The 22,843-nt window shown below is 36.2% G+C and overlaps 1 long non-coding RNA gene and 1 other non-coding gene across 2 annotated transcripts in view; both read right to left on the bottom strand.

The window, feature by feature from the left end:
- Window positions 1-22,843, bottom strand: part of LOC123578188 — a 314,478-nt gene that overhangs the window by 24,138 nt on the left and 267,497 nt on the right. The gene's annotated exons all lie outside the window — the stretch shown is intronic.
- Window positions 12,531-12,632, bottom strand: LOC123581992. Its single transcript, XR_006704137.1, has one exon. It is a non-coding gene; the product is annotated as a U6 spliceosomal RNA (small nuclear RNA).

The following is a 22,843-nucleotide window of genomic DNA, read 5'->3' as shown; positions in this document are numbered from 1 at the left end:
TCTAGATATGAAGAATCCACTGGGATTGATGGTATCATATTGAGGAGTCTGGCAGAGACCACCACTTTACCCCTAATAGTCTTTTGTTGACTTTTCCCAGAGCTCAGTCGTTTTTAGGTGGGCACATGCATGCTCAAAATGAACAATACTTTTTGCAGCATCTTGTACAAATACGTCTAGCCAAGAGATTAAGTTTTAGCCAATGAAACTTAAGCTGAAGTGTTATGTAACAACTTTTGGGAAACTGCCTTAAAAGTCAATTTATGTCTCACCCTTTTCTTGTTTTCTTCTTCATCCTATTCTTCATCCTGTTGCTTGGCATACAAATGAAACCTATGTGAATCAAATAGCACCACATTTTGACTCACATTTGATTTGGACCCAAAAGCCCCACATTTTAGAGAGAGTACATCAGTGAGACAGTGTGTGTCTCTGGGGGATTTAATGGATTAGAGCCACTATATAAACCCCAGACTACTGGCCTCCACTGCAACAGAAAAATATACTTTTTTCTTGTGTATGACACTTTTATGTTTAGTATCTAAGTCACAGGTAAACCTAATCCTGATTTGGGTGATGAGTACCATCAGTGGGTAAAAAGATGGATTATCGTGGTGCCTGGGTGGGTCAGTCAGTTAAACATCTGACTCTTGGCTTCAGCTCAGGTCATAATCTTACAGTTTTGTGGCTGTGAACCCCACATTGGGCTCTGCACTGAGGCTGCTTGGGATTCTCTGTCTCCTTCTGTGCCCCTCCCCCACTCGCACTCTCTGTCTTTCCCAAAATAAATAAACTTAAAAAAAAAAAAGAGAGATGGATTATCCAGGAGGTGGTATGAGAGAAACTAGCTATGTATATAGGAAAAAGCCTTGCTACTCCAGTGCTCAAATCTAAATCCAGATAAATCAAAATTTTGAGCTTCAAAATTTAAAAACCCCCAAATATGAGAAAGTAAATGAGACTATTTTATTTCTTGAAATGAGGTAGGCCCTTCTATGTAGAATGGGAAACAAAAAATTCATAAAGGAAAATAATGAATTTGAATACATATGTTAAAAATTTGTAGACTTCTGTAGGGAAATATACATACATACTCTACAAGTAAAATAAATGGATAAAGAATGAATATAAAATATCTTCAATATACAGGACAAAGGACTAATTTCTTAAATGTACAAGGAAAGATGAGCAATCTAAATAGATAATAAATACAGGCTATGAACAGAGAATCTGTAATAAACAGTCTGTAACCATTTAAAAAATATCGTTTACTTTCATTCATAATGAAATTGATAAAAAAAATCAAAGATACTGTACCTAAAAGAGAAAAGGACTAAAAATACAAACATAAAGTAAACATAAAGTAAACATCAGTGCCTTATGGAATAATGTGCGGAGTCTATCATAATTGTAGTTTAAGTTATAGTAGGGGGGAAGTGAGCTAAAGAATGTTAAAAAAAAATAATGGCCCCAAATCTGCCACATTTGATGAAAGTATAAACATATAGATCTAAGAATCTCAATAAGTCCCAAGCAACATACACAAAGAAAACCATTTCAAAGCAAATCACAAACTGCTGAAAATAGGCACCGATATGAAAAATTTTAAAGCAACTAAAGGAAGAGAAGACTTAAAAAGGAACAAAGAGAGCATTCAAAGGAACAAAGATAAGGATCCACAGAATGCAACTAGTAGAAAGAAAGCTGGAGTGGCTATATTAACATTAGGCAAAATAGATATCAAATAAGATATATCATCAGAGATAAAGACAGATATTTCTTAATGATAAATGGGTCAATTCAAAATGGGCCTAGAAAAGGTAGTACACCTAAATGTGTACATACCCATAACAGAGCTTCAAATTTCAGGAGGTAAAAAATGACAAATGTGAAAGCGGAAATTTGGCAAATCTATAGTTTTAGCTACAGGTTTCAACTTTTCCTTTCTCAGCAATTATTCAAACATACATGCATACGTGAAATGAGTAAGATTATAAAGGTGTGAACAACACTATCAACCATCTTGACCTATTTTATACTTATACATGTTCTACAGAATAACAATAGTTTCATGTTCATGTGGCCCGTATACTAGGCCACAAAACAAATCTCAACAAATTTTAAAAGACTGAAATCAAACCAGTCTTTATATACTGGTATATAGTATATATACTTTATATACTTCCTCTATAGTGTGAAGTAGATAAAAGGACAATAAAGACAGTTCAAGAGGATCTAAAATTGCTCTGAGCAGTTCATAATGTTCTGAACTGGCAACATGTAGTGTTTTCCTCCACACTTATTTATCTTTTCCCATTGAGTAAATGAAAATGCTCAGCCAATTTAAGAGAAAGATGTCTCTGTCCTATAAGTTGTATTATTTTGAAAGACTTGGGAATTTGCAAAATTCCATTCATTCCAGCAGAAAAACAACTGCCTAGGGTAATGGGGGGCAGGTAAGGGAATGAGGATGAGTTTTCCTTTATCTGCACCTCAGTAAAAGACAAATATTTTATCATTGAAGGAAAATATTTCAGAAATACCAAGAATTATATCTTGGAACAGGTAACCACTTATATGAACTTTGATACTAAACGTTCAGATGCTAAAATCTGTTGTAGGCTTCACTACAGAAACAACTGCACCAGACACTCAGAGTTTGGAAATCTGAATTTGCAATTATGCAACTAAAACAGGTCAAGACAATCTTTGGCGGACTTATTTTCCCAGTTTGGTTTAATACTATGGCGAGCAGCCCATAACATCAGAGCTCAACAGTGAGTCCTTAGGCAAAATTTAGAAGGTAGCCAATTTCATCTTTGGAACCTTCTCTTCTCCACCTTCTAGTGTCTCTCCCTTACAAGAAATTTAGTTCATGGTTTATCAATTCAGCATCTTACTCTTAGAAAATCTAAAACATCTATAGAGAATGTTCCTATGGTAGTGGGAACTAAGTGAGGGTAGATTTATAAACTGGAGAAGTTAAAGAGGCTGTGAGATCAATAGAAGCCAAATTTCTGTATATATAACTTCTTGTTTCAGACCTAGTATGTTCAGCTGTGATTAGAACTGCAGGAAAGTTGAGCCCCGTCCAGTGTTAGTTGTTAATGTCTGAGGAGCTAGCCTCCTGAGTACTTGTGACTAAAATTTCAGAAAACCTAGTCTTACAGATTCAGTGAATGATTTAATAGGGAGATTTTAGGTATCACAAATAAATAAGAAAAGGGAAAGCATTTTGATTTGTACTCCCCAGTAACCCTAAAAATTTATTCCTTTTTTTCCAATCTGAAAATTGTTAGTGAAATTCTGTAAGACTCTCTCATCTTTGAAAAAAAAAAAGCCCAATTTCCTCTTTTTATCTTTCTTTGAAAAAAAAAATTCTATTTCTTTTATTATTCTTCTTCATCCCATCCCCATTCCTTTTTTCCCTCAGTTTTGAAGACATTCAAACAATTTTATGAGTTTTTTTAAAATAAGGCCATATTAAAACATACTCTTCAAAAAAAGTCAGAGACACAGTAATGGAGATGGATATGATTAAGAAACTAATTAAAGTATATTAACTGAATTGAGAGTAACTATTCTGCTCATGTAATTTCTGATGTTCAGACATTCAATAGAAAAAGGTTTTTAAAACTTTTGCTTTAGTTTACATGGATATTTATTTCCACTTTTTGCAACTAGAACTTTGATTCTGGAAATAGTTTGGGAATAAAGGTATTTTGTAGTTCTGCCAATTGTATAAAATTTATTTTCAGTCAATAAACATTTCAAAAAATTATAGAATTTAAACAATATTAGCAACTCCTTTTACTTTCAAGTGTGTCCTAGCTTGGGAGATAAATTTATACACTCATTCTAGTCATGTTCAATATAATTTAAACTATACAGGAATGAGGTGATAAAGTAATTGTTTTTTATGCCTTCAAATAAGAAAGTTAAAAGTTCAGAAACCAGCAGTAAGATAAAAAATATTATGCTAGGGGCGCCTGGGTGGCGCAGTCGGTTAAGCGTCCGACTTCAGCCAGGTCACGATCTCGCGGTCCGTGAGTTCGAGCCTCGCGTCAGGCTCTGGGCTGATGGCTCAGAGCCTGGAGCCTGTTTCCGATTCTGTGTCTCCCTCTCTCTCTGCCCCACTCCCATTCATGCTCTGTCTCTCTCTGTCCCAAAAATAAAAATAAACGTTGAAAAAAATTAAAAAAAATATTATGCTAAAAAATAAGAGAAAAACATTTATTACTCCCATCCAAAGGTAACTATTCTTCTGAAAGAAATGAGATTCTGATAATAAAAATGTCTGCATTTTCCTAAAATAACACATCTAGTAGGTCCAACAGTATCTTATTATATAAGGTATTCAAAATCCTTCATTCATGTAGGAATTTTAAACTTACACATGCCTGCATTTTGAGCTAAGAGTATTCCTTTACTAACTGTGACACAAGAACTGTAAAATTCTATAGCTCTAGTTGTACAACATGTTCAGATCACTCTGTCTCATGTAGAACAAAGAAGATGGATGGTATGTTCTGAGGTCCCTCCTGAATCTGACTGGATGCCTGGGTTTTAGATTTTAGGCAGAGAAAGTCTCCTTCATTTTCCACTTTCTTCTGCATTCAATTTCTGTTTACATGTTATTTCCACTTCTGAAGCTCCAAGTCAGTTAGGAACTTATAAGTCTGTAAGTTATTTTAGGATTTTCTACCCTAACAATATACTTTTACCCAATTTTGTCTTATGGTTTCATGTTCATTTCAACCTGGTAAAACTCAGGTGGGTTAAAAATAGTTCATAAGTTTAAAAGAAAGGAGAGCTTCCTATAGCACTGGAAAAAAGCAACACAGTCCATTCTAATGATATTCTAAACTTCTTATGTGGTTATTTTCCATTTGCTAGCATCTTCCCTCCCCTAATTTCTCAGTTTTTCTGCCTTGTTTTGGACTGGGAAGCTGACCTTTATGGAGTAGTTAACCAAGATCCCTTATCCTCTGGCTTTCTTGTAGGTCCTGCCATTGAGCAGAGCCAGTAGGAAATTGAAGAAAGGTTGGGATATTCATTCCTCTTGTTCTCTCCCTGTCTTACTGCAGTTATGCTAGTGGCTGTGCCCCTAAGGTAACAGTTCCTCTCCAGTGGTCCTTTTCTCACAGTCCCAGTTCTCATTAGCCTCTATTAGTAGAAATGTTTTCTCTTTTTGCCTCTTCAGGCCTTGCAGTGACAATGGTTTCTTGCTGTTAATAGTCCCTGCATACTTCAGTCATACCTTACTGGTTGCCCTGGCCCTGCTTATGCCTCTGTAAATAATCTCTTCCAAAATTTATTCAGTTCAACCTCTCTGATTGTGTCATTTTGTTTTCTGTAGAACCCTGACTGGTAGGCATGGTATCACCAAAATGAATGTCTCTGAATCTAACTTATAATTCCACACTATTAGAAGTATGAAGTATTGGTAGTTCAGGGTTTATAGGATCCAGGGGTTTGTTTTGAGATCATTGGCAAGTGAAATTTAAATTTCATTAAAAAATGGGCAAAATAACATGATTTAACCTGCTTCCTAGATATTTCTGAAAGCACAGAAATAGGGAATATTCTCAATCTATACTACAACACTGCCACTTAATAATGAAGATTCTAGAAAATTTAGTTTGAGAAAACATCTCACTCATTGAACCACAAATGCTATTTTAAGTGGAAATTATGAGTTGTTACAGGTTTTCACTAAATTAAAAATGAAGGTAACTATCCTAAGAGACATCCAGACTGAACCATGTTCATAAAGTAGACTAAAAAGTTCACCATTATGGCAGGCTATTCTGTGGCAGTCCCAGTGATGACAAGGCATTTTGCTCTCATCCCTTCACTGGGAAAAAACAAATGTAACCCAGATGTCACTTGGGACTTCCCTGACCCTTACGGAGTGTGCCAAACTCCCAGTTTCAGAACCTGGAATGTCCAGTGGCCTCCCAATGACCTCTGCAAGTATCTGACAAACATCTAGTGAATCTTTTGTTTTCATTCCAGCATCAATTAGATTTAGCATCTTGTACAAACCCAACACAAAATTTTTCTCCATTTATGCTTCTGCAGGAAACCCAACACATGAAACACATTATGGTTTGTAGATTTAATGAAAAATTCTGAGATCACTGTGAAGAAATCACACTGAAAAATATACTGCCACCCTCTCTTTGGCTTCCCTCCTTTCCCTTCTTGTTTCTCCTCACTCTCCCCTTTATTTGTTCTTCTTTTCTTTTCCCTTTCCCTCTGCACTCTCTCTTCTTCCTGCTGTTTCTTCCCTAAGTACTTGCTTACTTCATATGATTGCATCTGCCTTTTGTGATAGTACCTATAATCCATATTGTCACATCCATTGTCTTTTCTTTTAAGGTTTTTTTTTTTAACGTTTATTTATTTTTGAGACAGAGAGAGACAGAGCATGAACGGGGGAGGGGCAGAGAGAGAGGGAGACACAGAATCTGAAGCAGGCTCCAGGCTCTGAGCCATCAGCACAGAGCCCAATGCGGGGCTCGAACTCACGGAGCGCGAGATCGTGACCTGAGCTGAAGTCAGATGCTTAACCGACTGAGCCACCCAGGCGCCCCTCCATTGTCTTTTCAAAGGAAATTCTATTGAATATATTTTTCTCTGCTTTGATGCACAAATAATGTTTGTAAATATAATTAGTGGGGAAATGACCAATTAATTGCTCAGAGAAATCTAAAGCTCTACTGCAAAGGGAATGTGTCTTTAGGAAATTAACTAGAGAAGAAAGCTTAATATAAGTACATGTTGAGGGACACCTGGGTGGCTCAGTTGGTTGAGCATCCAACTCTGCATTTTGGCTCAGGTCATGATCTTACAGTTTGGTGAGTTTGAGTCCTGTGTTGAACTCTTCACAGAGCATGGAGCCTGCTTAGGATTCTCTCTCTCTCTTTCTCTCTCTCTCACTCTCTCTCTGTCCCTCTCTCATCTGCATTTACTCTCTCTCTCTGTCTCAAATTAAAAAAAAAAGTCCACGTTGAACCTCTCAATCATCAAAAGAGGCTCAGATCTTTAAAATATAAAGTATTCCCAAATACATTTTTGTGATGATCAAAATATGTGAATTAATAAATCTTGGCAAAACCTTTAGAATAAACAACTATGTGTTACTTGTTTGGGGCAGATTAGGGACAGTAAAGATGGTACCATCAGAGTTTGCCTTTCTGAGTCAGAATAATTTTGCAGACATGCTAGTTACCCCTGTCATAGATTGAGTCCCCAGGGAAAGGACCATGAGATAAAAATTTGTGTACAAAAATTTATTAGGGAAGTTCTAGAATATAAGGAAAAAAAAAAAGGAACCAAGCAAGCGTGTGTTTTTAGGAAAAGTTCTGTGGAGGGAAGTTTCTTTTTTAATTTGCAGAATTAGAATGTGAGTTATGTTCCACCCCATGAAAAAGGGTTTCCTTATGTCAACTTTCAGGTACTTCTGACATTGGGAGCAAAGTGGCTTAACTCGATGGCAGTCCTTCAAGGGAGAGTCACAGGGCAAGCTTTTGCAAGCAAAAGCACTCAGAAGGCAGAGGTAGGAGCACTGTGGTAATAATGTAAAACTGTTAAATTTTCGCAAAGTCTCCAATACTCTTCCCATAAAACGGAGCCTAATTCTTCCTCTCTTTAATATGGGCTTGCCCTAACAACTCACTACTAATGAACACAATGCAGCAGAAGTGACATTGTGTGAATTCCAAGCCTAACTTCAAAAAGGTGTTATACCCAATTGGTTCTGAGTCCCCTTGGGTTAGTCTTGCTCTTAGAACTGAAGTACCATGTAATGAGGAAGCCCAGGCCACATGGAGATGTCTGGCTGACAGCTACAGCTAAGATCTAAGACCATGGCCAACATCAACCAGAGACATGTGAATGAGGTGGATTTCCAATGATTCAATCCCTCAGCCATCTGGCTGATGCCCCAGAAATCATGGGCAGAGGCCATTCTGTCCCTGCTATGCCTGGTTCAAATGCCTAATCTGAAGAATCCATGAATATAATAAGTGGTTGATCTTCTGGCACTGAGTTGTGGGGTAATTTGTTACACAGCCATAGAATCTGGAACAGGCAGAGAAAATGTAAATGTTTCTGTGAGAAGTTTCTGAAGGAGTTTGGGTAGAGTACTGAAATCTGTGACAGTGCTAATGATATTTTTTGACCAAGAGATTGTGAATACCATTTCTCTCTCAGGTAATTGGATAGACTCATAGGATAGTGTGATTCAGGGGAAAGAACACTGGCTATGGAGTCACAAGACCTGGGTTCAAATTCCAGCTTGGCCACAAGTCTCTGAATGTCTTATAAGTTTTTTTTTATCAGTAATATACACATAATTAAAACTATGTGGCAAGGTTGTTTTTGAGGACTGAAGATGACAAGATATGCAAGAGTATCTGAGACACAGATACTATGTATAGAATCTCAGTGAGTCTACTTTCTCCATCAAAGTGTGGGTCTACTTCACAAAAACCAATGCTATTTTACCCAATTATTACTCAAGTGAACAGTTCTCTTTGCTAATAGGGGAGTGGCTTGGACTTTTTCTCTGATGTAGGACTTTTTCTGAGTTAGGAAACCTTTTGTGACTCCATTAATGATCTTAAAGAACATTTTCATCAATTTAGGTTTCCAATACTAAGTAGATGGCCTGTGCAGGTAATGTCTTAAAGAGAATTTATAGTTCTCCTTTTAGGGTGTCATTATTATTAAATAATGTGGCATTCTCCATTATAGAAACCATCTTGACTGTTGGAAGCATTGTCAAAACCATATTTGGTGAATCAGGAATGAAATACATCCTTATTAAGTTATTCAACAATTTTGAAGTTTGCATTTGGAACTATTCACAGAGTTCTTTTTAAGCTATTAATTTCACATGAGGCAAGAAGACATGTCTAGACAAATGTTCCTCAAAGGAAGTATTTTAAAATAAAGGCTTTTCTAACATGGCTATATACTCTTGTGCCCGAACATTTTACTTTGAACTCACTGTGATATTTGCTTTCTTGAAAGCAAGCTAATGTTCTGTGAATTAACCAGACTTCAGAGAGTTCTGATTTTTATGACAAATTTTCAGGAGTATAAAAAAACTTAGTTTTGTTAACAGAAAGCCTTTTGACAGAATATTTTTATGAAGACTTTTTTTTTAAATTTAATGGGATTTATGGGCCTATGGACATAAAAAGTAATGGGGAGACCATACTCTAGTCTTAGAAGAGTCCAATATGAATACAGTGAAAATTCAAAATAAGAACCTTTGTGATTTGTAGTGGCATATCATTTGGTTATTGGTGAAATGACCTGCCAAGACCATGGAATTTTAAAATCTTTCTTGGCTTCCATACATTACTGACTTTCTCCATAAACTTTGTTTGGCTAACAATTCAAATTGTTGATGATATAAAGTAATTAATTCAGCTGAACTCAAGATTGTAATAAAACTGATGCCTGACTAATTCTTCTCACCTTGTAAGGAGCTTTCCAGAAAAAAGCACTGGAGTCAGATTCTGGGCAGATTATTAGGCAGATTCTCCTGCCTAATAATGTCTCTCTTCTCCAGCACTATCTCTAGAGAAGTGCCTTCATAAGTCACTTCCATACAAATCCTCATACCATAGTCTGAAAGGTGACCCAAGAAGATTCCCCACTGCTGTCATCCCACAGGGAGATGAATGAAAGCCATATATAGGAATTGTGGACCTATGAAGATTTTTGACTTTCTTATGACTCTGCTAACTCATACATTTATGCAACAAATATTTACTGAGTGCTTACTGTGTACAATTATAAGCATTGAGAATATAGCAGTGAACAAAAACAGGTAAAGATCCCAGACTTTTAAGGTACATATTAGAGGGTGGGGAGACAGATGATAAGCAAACAAAAAAAAATGTATATAATGTCTGATAGTGTTAAAATAGCATAGATAAATATGAGACATGAAAGTGAGTGTGGAGCATAGGAATTACTATTTCACATGGGATGATATGGGACAGCCTCACCTGTAAGGTAATGCTTGAGCAGAGAGCTGAAGGGGATGGGGAAACAAGCCATTCAGATACCTGGGGAAGAGCAGTCCAAGTAAAGACAGCATTAAATGCAAAACCTCTGAGGTGAGAGTTAGATTGACAAATACAAGGAATGCCAAAAAGGCCAGTGTGGCTGGAGCAGAGGGACAAGAGGGAGATCACAGACATGTGCACTCGATCTCACAGTTAAATTCATACAGTGAGCATGAGAATTAAGGGAGTCTTTGAAGAGAAAGCAAATAAGATATCAAGAATAGAATTTATGGAAATGCCTCTGTTTAGAAGGTGGAAAAGACAAGGAGGTAGTAAAGGATATTAAAAGAAGATGGCAAGGGGACCCCAGAAGAAAACAGTGCCACAAAGCCTTGGAAAGAGAAATTAATAAAAGAGACTGTTCAACAGTATTAACTGAATGTCAACTGCTTCACATTCTGCACGAAAACAAGGACTAAGTAAAAGTAACAAGTAAAGACTATATAAAATCCTTTCAATTTGGTAATCCGAAGTTGCAAGAGATCTGTAATAGTTTTCCCTGAGTGGTAGGAGTGGATGTCAATTTGGAAAGTAAGAAAAGTGAGTGGTGAAGAAAAGCAGGTAGCATATGTCTGACTGCCTTCTCTGTCTCCTTCCTCTTCTCCTTTTTTTTTTTTTTTGTTGGGGGGCATTAATTTAGTCACAAATAGAAAAAGGGAGATAGGATGATACTTTAAGAACACAGGAAGTATTTGCAAGAATAGCTACTGGCTTTCCCTCTTTGTGAATATGTGGCCAGTGAAACCACTGAAGAATTCAAAATCAACCTGATACTTACAATCTGTTTAATCTAGGGAATATACAGTAGCATACAGTGACTTATGCTAAAAGGCTTATTGGGATGAGACATAATCTCTCCTTCAGTTGGCTCTCTAGATTAAAATTATTTTTTGCTAGGGTTATTTATCCACACCCCACCCCTCACACCATTGCTAACTTGACAGAAAGATTTAGCTATTCTAGTTCTTCTTGGCACACTTATTAAGACAATGGAAGTAGCATTTCTAAGCAGTTATTATTAAAATAGATCAATGATAATGGATTTGGGTGAAAGGGATTAGCCAAATCTTTTTGGTTACAAAGATACTTTCTAGGTCTTTTTAAAAATTTTGTAATTGCTTAAAAAAATTGGCAGATGTATGCTAAGCTAATTGGCAGGCACTGTAATCTTGTGCTTTGTACAATTCCTAGGGCAATGTTGACATTCAAGAAATGTTACATATTAATATTAATACTTTCCATGTTGCCTTCATTACATTTTTATACCTTAATTAAATGATTCCACTGGAAGCAAACCAGATGATCAGATGATTATAAAATGTCTCACCCCCAAAAGTCAAAGATCAATGTGTTAAAATCCAATGCCACTCTTCATAATCGACCAAAGAAAGCACATTTATGGCATTGCATATAAGGTGTGATTTGCTTTTCTCTCCTTAAACTAGGGAACAAAATGAACATCAAATGATGTTTTTGGCTGGTTGGTCTTCCCATGATGTGCTATTAGAATATCTTTGGGTCAGCTATATTTTGCCTTCATATAAATAGTAAGAAGCTAAGCTCAAAACCCTAACTAAAAAAAAAAGGAATTTTATAGAAGAAATTAGGATCCAGCTCACTAGTGCTACAGCTTTCTTAGACAGTGCCCCATCATAACCTAGATCACAAAGCAGAGTAAAGGGAAGATTAACACCAAATGGATCAATCATGCTAGTAAAGTTCTTAGAGGGGAATTCCAAGAATTATCTAGTATCTCTTACCAATTAGGAAGGGAGTCCAGTGAATCTTCTGTACTAGAAAGATTTGTTTAGAGAAAGGTAAACCTTTCCATTCCAAATCATCTAAATCAATGCTAAATGTGAGGAAAGATGAGGGTGAACAGGGGAAAGATTACACAAAACATATATTATAAAGTCTAGAGGAAGACCCAAGCCCCAATACTAATCTTAAAACATCTTAAAACACCATTTAAAACATTGTTTTAATCGAATTTTCCAACTCTTTTAGAAAAAATGATGTGACTTGCATTGGCTTGCATTTTGCTTTGTGGTTCATCAGTTAAAGCATTAATGGTGTTTTATTTTTTAAAAACCTGTGGTTTTCAAATACATTTGTATTACAGTATGTCAAGCTTGGTGTTCTTAAACTTACTTAGAATGATCATCTAAAATGCAGGTGTTTTCCCATCACATAGGGATGAAACAAGATCTTTTTGATCTAACAAAATTTTACTACAAAATTTATTACACTTTTACTGTAAATGGATTAACGATGCAATATTTGATTGACAACAGCAAATCAGGAGTAGTTGATTAATAGTGGGGGAAAACCAGGAGAAATTTGTTATATGAATGCAAAAATCTTTGTATATCAGAGATGTCTGTTTACCATTGTGAAGAATGAATGGGACTTCACAGAGGTATTTGGGTGGGGATGGGAAATAGTAGCATTAAGTTGTTCTTTCAACAGGCTCTTGCCTTATGCAGGGGCCATGCCAATCTCCGTATCATTCCAATTTTAGTATATGTGCTGCTGAAGCAAGTGCTAGCCTCTTCTTTCTTCAGGTAAGATACACCAGAAACCATTGACTGAAGAATTATTTTAGATTTCTGATACATTCAAATTCTAAGTATTGATTGATAGGTGTGCCTTGGAAACTTCAGACTCCTTTCTTCCTATTTCAATATTCCGTACTCCATGTAACACCTCCAAATTAACAATATTTGATGACAATCAGTATTACTTTTTAGAACTAAAGGATTTCTGTTCTTTAAATTAGCTTTAAGAATCAGGATTAAATGTACCCTTTTCCTTTCCAAAGTTAACTTAGTTTTGCTAGAAGATGCTCATATATACTTAGGGTTGATACTGATTAGGACTGAGATCTGTTGTGGCAATGCTGAAATATATTCAGCACAATTTTACACCCAGTCACATTACTCTGTTAAGCCGAATTTTAATACAATAAATAATCCATATTAGAAGAAAGTTAGTCAGTCCCTCTATAGGAAACCAGCATGTTTCCTTACGGGTATTAAGAGAAGAAGGAAGTTGTCATGCACATACCACTATTTTTCTGCTCTGCCTCCTAAATAGATTTACATGGCTTTTGTCTTTGTTGGTGTTGTGGGAGTTGTGATGATTAATTAGGATGCGAAATTTGTTGAGACTGATTTCCTTTTAATAGGGGGATAAAATAATTTAAGCCTATTTATAGTTCCTAGAATTTTTATATTATGGTCTACATAACTATAAATTTATTGGAGAAAGTCTCTTGTATTTAATCACTCTTTAAAAAATATTTTCTCTGTCTTAAAAGACCATTTTCAGAAATATTCCTTATCCTTATTTAATGTTTTCCCCCAAGTTACTTTAGAACATGTCATGGAGTCAGTTCTGTGGAGATGTTAGCTGCAAGTGAGGTCTGGGGCAGTGTGGTTAGACACACAGCCAATTGGTACTTAAAAGAATGATACCTTTTTAATTAACTGCTTTCTACCTCAATTTATTACTAAAAATAGGTTGCTAAGGCAAAAAACAATCAGGGAAGAAATTATAGTGGACAACAGTTGCCATGAGGTCAGAAAATCTTTCGTTCTCAAAGTTGTCATTTATAAGTACTGTGGACAACACATGTTCTTCTGATCAATTACTTCCCAAAGGAAAGTCTACATATTTAGGCTCCCAATTCCAGACATTCTTTCTTCAACATCTTCTGAAGTTGATTCTGGTACCAAACCAAAAAAGATTGTGGGTTCAAACTACTAGGAAGTAATTAGGCGTTGATGGACTGTACCGTCTGCTGGCATTATGGAGGATGAGGGCCTTGGAGCTGAGATCTTCGTTCCCAAATTCAGTATGGCAGACCACCCACAAGATCAGTCTTCTGACAACCCTCAGGAAAATGCCTACTACCAGGAACCATGAGCCAAGGAACAAACTAAGCTAAGCACAGTTTCCTTTAATATAAAATCTCTTTCTAAACACACACTCACATATACACACACACAAAGACACACGCAAAGGCAGATATGCATGTACACACACACATAGATCCATATGGATGTGCAATTTATAATTCATCTGATATCCTATCTTTAATCACCTCCCAAATATGGCCAAGCTAATACAATGCAAGCTATTTATAACACTGGTTTCAGAAAACAGGTTGCATGCTAGTATCATGGAGAGTGATTCACTATGCTCAGAGAGGATGCCAGCTTGAGTAAGAAAACACTGTCTGTTTTCAAGAAGCTTAGAGTTTAACATGTACCAAAGAGGAAATTTTTTCATGCACTGATGAAGATAATATTAAATATTATTAAATATTAAAGATAATATTAAATATTAAAATTAAAGATAATATTAAACATTAAAATTAAAATAATCACTTAAAGGAAGTATAAGGTGTTAAAAGTGCTCAAAGGTGAATGAGATATACCTATTTGGCTTTGTCATCCTTATGAATACAGCATACATAATTTAACTGTGAAGCATAGCAAGGCACTTAAAATGCAATCTTATTAAACTAATATACTTGTTTTCTATATGTATATAATGCCATTCATAAAATACTTTTATTAATAGATATTATCATTACTATAACAAACTTTATCCATATATTGAATGTTCTAGTGTATATTAGGCATTTTATTTTTTATTAGATGCTCAAATAGTTTTGAATGAGTGAATTAAATGCTGGAAATGGAATATCAACCAAAGAACTGGCTTGATTCCAAAGCCCTTGCTCTTTTCATCACAAAATGCTACCATTCTAAATCAGTAGTCTCAATCTTGGCTACACGTTGGAATCATCTAGGGAGCCAGGAAAAGTACTGATGCCTAGGTGCCATGTCCTAAAATTCTGATTTAAGTGGTCTTGGCTACAGCCTGGGCATCAGAATTTTTTAAAGCTCCTTAGATGATTCTAACGTGAAGCTAAGGTTAAGAATCATGGCTCTAAATACACTCTTTTGAGATAAAAATATAGAAGCTCTTATTGGCTAGACAAGAGCTTTAACAACTTAAATAAGAAACACACCATTTTAGCACAGTGTTTTAGGATGAATTCAGATCATCTGTATGAAATTAAACACTTTTAAATATCAGGGCTTTATAAATGCAAGGGGTAGGTGGTGCAATCAAGAAGGTTCTTTAATGTTAAAAAGGCAATACTTCAACCAAAAGGTAGAGATATAGTCAGGTAAATAGCACCAGCATTAACAAATTATAATTAATTTATATGACTTCCTGTAGAAACATATATGTGGTAATTAGGCACAAGAATGGCTTTCTGCTATTTAAAAATTTTACAAATGTCTTAAGCAATGTATTTGTAAGATTTGAAAAGTTTCACCTAAATTCTTGGGTCCCTCCATTCATACTTGAGTCTGATGTACAAGTTCCCTGCAGACCTATTCACAGTTACTCCCTTTTATCCAATGAAGCATGTTTGGATCATATATGAAGTAACTGCATACTAGTAAATTTATTGTCCAACTTACAAAAAAGCCACATGAAGGAGGGAAATTCTGAGACCTGTAATGTGGTCACTGCTAACTCAGCCAAAACTAACTTTTTGATATCTTTATGTTCTTAACATCTGCATTTTGCTCAGTCTCCAGAGTAGTAGTAGAGGTAATATAGGAGACAGATGAGAAAAAATGGAGGAAAAACAGCCCTCCAAAAACAGTATAATAAATTATTATAATGTATCTTCATTAATCATGCTCAGCAATGGCTTCAATTATTTATTTTTCAGTGGAGGTTTAAGGGTGAGTGAGTGAGGCTTTCTTTCAAGCTGCTTTATGATTCTTTGAAAATCTGAGATGGAAAAAATTCTCAGGCCTTAGCACTGGGATCCTAATTTAAGTCTCATTCCTATTGAAGCCAACAAGAAGGAACAGCACAGAGGTATCCCACACCTTGGAACCTATAAATCTATTTTATTTTTATTTTTAATTTTTTTAACATTTATTTGTTTTTTGAGAGAGAGAGAGACAGAGCATGAACGGGGGAGGGTCAGAGAGAGAGGGAGACACAGAATCTGAAACAGGCTCCAGGCTCAGAGCGGTCAGCACAGAGCCTGACGCGGGGCTCGAACTCACGGACCACGAGATCATGACCTGAGCCGAAGTCGGCCGCTTAACCGACTGAGCCACCCAGGTGCCCCCTATAAATCTATTTTAATTGATACAAGGAATCAGGTCATTGTCTTCCCTAAAGTAACTTGGCCTTATTTTTTCTCACATTTTAGAAATGATATTTATTCTAAGGAACACAAATAGCTTGAAGAAACTCTTTCATAAAATTATGCTTCAGCAGTAGAAATATTCTCTTCCTGAACCATCTCCACCAGAGTCACTACACAGTAGAGTGAAGCTGCTTATTCCAGGATCAGTGCAAATTATCTCTTCAGTTTTCATGGTTTTGCACCAGACTTCAACTTCTAGTCACAACATGACTTGAATAGTTTGAAAATAAGCCCTCTCTCTCATGCCAGCTGAGGGTGGCCTTTTCTGGAAGCCCACAAAAGATGGAATGTCTGAGATCCTAAAGGTTTCTCTTTGGAGTTTTAAGACAGTCCACACTTCCTCAAAGATGGTGCCAAATTCACCAAACTTTTCATAAGTCTGACCCAAATTGTAGACTGTGCACAGGGCCAATCACCAAGCCAAACTCATCTGGTTCAAATGTATAATTTCATTTGTAAAACTGGCTGCATCTGGCGAAAGGAACAGTAGAGCTGGGCACTGATATACAGCATGTGAGACCAAAGCTGGAGATACACACAGGTCTAGCAGGAAAGGAGCGTGAAATGGGCCTAGAGCTCCAGAATGGAGGAAAGTCAAGCAGTGACTGGTAAAGATAATACATATTTCCATAAAACTTTGCTTATTTTCTTCAACTTTAAGAAAGCTGAACAGATAAATAATAACTGATGCTATCATCACCCCAAGTACTTTGCAACTGTTATAAACTGGAGTTCTGCTTCAAATGGCTGAGACCAAAAAAAGAAGATATAGCCAAGAGTCTAGAAACATTGCCTTGGAAATGGTATGGGTGTATTCTAGGCAGAGGTAACATGCAAAAGGGACCTGGTGGTTTGGGATAAAAGGTTGAAAAGTTGAAAACAGTGAGAACCTGGAGTTCTATTTCATCACATCTGGTGACCACATGTTCCTTTATTTTGGGATACAGAAGCAACAACTTTTCTCTATTTAATGAATATTTTCAGTGTTTCCAAAATTCACATTCCTCACGACAACATCCACAAAAGAAAAGGAGAACCCCTGTACCTTGAAACATGCCATTGCTCAGGTTAACTCTTCTTCCTCCTCTTTGTTATAATCATCATCATCATCTTAGCCATTGGCTCAATGTAAATGAAGATGATTGAGTCAGGAAGCCACAAAGTAAGGGACAAAGTTTTTAAAATAAAGGATCATCACTGGTATTTACCCAAAGAAAATAAAAATACTCATTTGAAAATATATATGCATCCCTATGGTTACAGCATTATTTACAACAGTCAAGATATGGAAGCAATCTAAGTATCCATCAATAGATGCATGGATAAAGATGTGGTATATACATACAATGGAATATTACTCAGCCATAAAAAGGAATGAGATCTTGCATTTGTGACAACATTGATGAACTTAGAGGGCATTGTGCTGAAGTAAAATAAATCAGTAAAATAAATCAGACAGAGAAAGACAAATACCACATGATTTCACTTATGTGTAGAATCTAAAAGACAAAGCAAACAAAAAAAGCAGAAACAGACCCATAAATACAGAGAACAAACTGGTGGCTGCCAGATGGGAGGGGTTGGAGGGATGGGTAAAATGGGCAGAGGAGAGTGAGAGGTACAAGCTTCCAGTTATGGAATGAGTAAGTCTCGAGGCTGAAAGATACAGCATGGTGAATATAGTTAACGATACTGTAATTTGTAGTACTGTGTGGTGACAGATGGTAGTTACACCTGTGAGAATAGCATAATGTATAGAGTTGTTAAATCACTATGCTGTATACCTGAAGCTAATGTAACATTGTGTGTCAAATACAACAACAACAACAAAAGAATTTAAAGAATTCAGACTTCAAGCCATAATAACAGGGAACAAACAAAAAAAAAAAAAAAGAGAAGAAAAACATGCTAAGAACTTAATCTTAGGGAACACAGGACCTAAAGACTTAAAGTCAGAAAGAAACTAGAATAGTTTACTTTTAAAAAGGAAAGGAAAACAAGAAGTGAAATTATAATGAAAACAACAGAAATTTTGTTGGAGGGGTTGAGGTTCAGGGAAAATCAAGTGTCAAATGTGGGGGAATATTTAAGTATGATGATGCCCAAGACTGCTCAAAAGTCTTGGAAATTTGACATTTTCTGGAGACCACAGTGCTGTGGTAGAGGCATTCTTCAGTGAATGGGCAAGCATATAGGAAATTAGACATGGTGGCAATATCTATTCTTTGGCCTGCTGTCTTAAGAATGCTATTTGGGAAGAAATGGGAAGCAATCACTGGAGGAGAATAAAGGGTAGAGAGTGGATTTTTATTTTTAAAAATTTATTTATACCATGGAGTAAACAAATCAGTAGAGAGGCAGTGGGAATAGGAAAATATGTCAAGATTAGGACTGGTTAGTGAAAGGGAAACTCCTGTTTTGAGATCAGAAGATTTCATGTAGAAATTTTGAGGATTAAAAGAGAAATTAAGGGGGTTCTTAGCCAATGAGCTGTGTTTCTGTAATATGTAGGGAACCAAGCCATTTCCTGTGGTGGTAAAAGTAAGATAGAAAGTTATAACTACAGATCAGCCAGTGGAATGGCCAATGCTGGAAATAGGAAACAATGAGTTAGGTGTAAGTAAAAGGATTTATGAATAGTATGAAGTCTCTAAATGATCTTAGGAAACATAAGTTTGTAATAGAGCCAAATTACATGTGTCTCCCCCAAACAGTTGACAGTCTAGGTATATAGTGAAGAAGGCACATGTTTTGATTAATCCAGATTAGATAATTGATGGAACAGACAGGATAAAAAGACAAAAGAATTCAGAGTAGTCTGTAAAGTAGAATGAAATGTACTGTAGTCTCAGCTTAGGAATCCCTAGGAAAGAGACAGAACTAAGAGAAAGAGACATAGAGCTAAGCTAAGACATAAAATCTCTGATCATTTCTGAGCTTTTATTCAAAAAATGCCTTTACTTCCACTCCCCATATTTAACCCAGAAATTATGCTTCCAGAAATATATCTGACAAATAATCCCATATATATTCAAAGTATATTCACTGCAGCATTGTCTATATTAGCAAAAACTGGAGATAACATGAATTTCCACTAATAGTGATCTGGTAAGTAAATTACAGTGCAATGAAATAATGGAATCCTAGGCAGCAATTAAATAGAATGAGGCATATCTGCATGAACTGATAGGCAACAACTCCAACGTGTGTTAAATGAAAAAGCAAGATGTGAAACAGGTGTATTGTGTGCTACCATCTGTATAGAATTAAAGAAATGGGCATATATACACACACACACGTACATAATATCTCTGGAAGGACAGAGAAAGTCTGGATATGGTAAATGCCTCTGGAGATGGGGCTATATGACTGGCAGTAATGGTGAAGAAGACATACTCTCACCTTACCAAATATATGTTATATTTTTTTTCATTTTTGATTACATACCCATACAATTGCCTGGACAAAAAATGTTTGTAAAAGTTACATGCCATCATTGTATGCCATCCCCATTAGTGGTGAGGGCCAGTAGGGTAACATACTTAAATAAATTTGTGCTGGCTTTTACCTGAGTCCTTCTGGACTACTCAATTTTTAGTTATATTAGATCAAATAAGATAATTTAGTATAGGCAATATTTTTTATGTCCTGAACCAGCAAGACCTAGGGTTCAAAAAATAAGGTTATTTCTGATAAAATGGCATGCAGAAAAGACATTCATGTTGAATTGTCCTACTGACAAATGCTAAGCTGAAAGAGAATTCTATAGAAACACCCATCCACTTTCTTCAGAACTTCAGGAATAGAATGAGTTTATAAATAAATGTTCAGGTACAATTCTACTGAAACTTAAATATCATGTTTTATGCATTAAAGCTTTCTTGCTCATTAAGATTTTTTTATGGCTTAAGGAAAAACTTTTTTTTAAACATCTCTTAGGGTATACTTAGCTATGAGAAAATGCACCTCATAAGTAGTAAAATTTGTCAGTACTTTTCTTCCTTCATAGCAAGCTACAGTCTTCAGCTGCTTTGTATATAGACAGCACCTACATTTCAACCTTATTTCTGACGAGACATATGCAAGGCTGTAACCCATACCTTGCCAAATAAGTCTGTACAGAATCCAGAGTCATCTTATTTGGTGGGATATTTCAAAAGTTCTGTACAGAGCAGGATGATATAGACTGTAAGATGGAGAAATATATCTGACAAATAATCTGACAAATATACCTGGGGATAGCCTAAAACAAAGTATAATGTGCAACACAAACAGCTTTTGTAATGCCTAAGTTTTGGTATGTATTCATTTTCAAAACTAATAGCAATTACTGCCAAATCCCACATTGTTGTCTGTGCTGATTTATACTGTGGTGGGGTGGGTGTGTAGGGAGGAGAAAAAGAAAACTACAGAAGCAAGAGAGAGACTTAATTTTTTAAGTTTATTTATTTATTCTGAGAGAGTGAGAGAGAGAGAGAGTGTGTGAGCAGGGCAGGGGCAGAGAGAAAGTGAGCAGGGTAGGAGCAGTGAGAGAGAGAATCCCAAGCAGGCTGTGGGGCTCAAACTCATGAACCACAAGATCATGAGCTGAACTGAAATCAACAGTCAGACATTTAACCAATTGAGCCAAATATTGGGTCTCGAGTGTCTTCTTCTCTAGCTTACTAGAAATCTGATTATTTTGAACCATTTTAGAAGGCTGTAGCCAAGCTCACATAAAGCACACCTGAGCTCTGGGTGCCAACTCAAAAGGTGAGCCATAGGTTGAAAAAGAAACATGGACAGCACTGCTTTCCCTGTTTATAATAAACACCCTTATGCCTCTACAACCTAAAATGTCATTTACCCCTTTTGTACCTCCTAGAGAGCTACACATTCTTCCAACTTTGGTTCAAATGTCCTTTATACAGTGCTCTCCCTGCTTCTCCAGGCATTACACAATGTGTTAATACAATTCCGTGTTTACAGAGCTATTACAGCACTTCTCACAGAATTTGGCAATAAGAATTTATGTCTGTACCTATAATGATAAATATCTGCTTCAATATTGGGCTATGAAGTCCATGAAAACAGAGGCCTTATCTTTTCATTTTTGAATCTCCAGCAGATGACAGTGACCTGGCAGGCCACAATCTCTCTCAGCTTCAGTTTCCTCATATATAATGCAGAAAGAATAATTTCAGTCTTGAAGTGTTATTGTAAGGATTAAAAATAATACATGCACAATGTGGAGAAAGGAAAACCAACAGGAACTCAAGACTAGGAAAATTCTTAGTAAGCATATTCTGCTCTGGGTGGTCATATTTTTTCAGTCAGCTTTGGGAGCAGAGAGAGAGGACAGAAGGAGCAAAGAGGAGCTTAGAGAAGATGAACCAGACATACAGCGAGAAGCAGGAATAGAAAATGGAGGGAGGTCATCCTTGGCTCTCCCTATAGCTTTCTAATTCTAAGTTCCAGTCTTTCTGAGGTCCACTTGCATTCTTTAGCATTAAAGGAAATGGTTTTAAGCATAACATGTTCAAGAAAGAAAAAATTTTATCATTTGTTAAGTGATGAATAGCTTCCAAAGAGAACAGAAACAGAAGTAGTAAACTTGGAGGAGTTTATATCAATGATGTTTATATTGTATCTCTTGGATGTCTTGTGATACATGCATGAGATTTTTATATGAGATATACAAGAGGAATCTAGAGGCCAATAAATCAAAGTTGGATATTTAAGCCTCTTCTCAATCTGCATACTCCTCCTGGGTGATTCAATATATACCCAAAGTACCACTACATAGGTACTTTGGTGTTCACACCTTCATCTCCAACCCAAGCATACAACTTGTGCTCCAAAGTCTCATTTCCATCACCTGAAGTAGCTGAATATAATGGCCTACAGGCATCCCTGTCTCAATATCATTAAATACTAATCTTCATATATCTCCAAATACCATGCTCTCCTCCAAACATGTCCCTCTACCTGCATACCTGGTTTCAGAACATGGATGCCACCACTTGATACCCAGTCTACTTAGCTGGAAAACTGTGGTTCATTCTTGACTCCCTAATTTTCTTCCCTCCCTACACTTAGGAGAGCAATGCTGCACACATATAAAGACAAAGGCTTAAAATTCTGACAGGCCTAGATTTTGGTTCTGCCACTTATTAGTTATGTGACTTTGAAAACACTATGTCCTGTAATTCATTATCTTTATTTGTGAAGTGGGACTATTAATGCCTATCTTAGAAGAGTGTTTAACAACTAGATATAATGTACACAGAGTTGCAGATTCCAATCCCTAGTACCTGGACATGACTTTATTGTGTCATAGAGTAGACAACGGTTTGTTTATAAGTTCCTACCAGACTTTAAGCTATTTGAGAAGGGGACCCTAATATTCTCTCTGATACTTTGAATTGAATGAAGAGTAGCATAGTTTTTCCTAAAAGGTTTGACACTCCATGTCAAAACAGAATAAAAGACACAAGAAACCATGGCAGAGTAGATAAGA

Source organism: Leopardus geoffroyi, chromosome A1, assembly GCF_018350155.1.
Source record: "Leopardus geoffroyi isolate Oge1 chromosome A1, O.geoffroyi_Oge1_pat1.0, whole genome shotgun sequence".
Classification (NCBI taxonomy): Eukaryota; Metazoa; Chordata; class Mammalia; order Carnivora; family Felidae; genus Leopardus; species Leopardus geoffroyi.
This window is presented reverse-complemented; position numbering and strand designations above follow the sequence as displayed.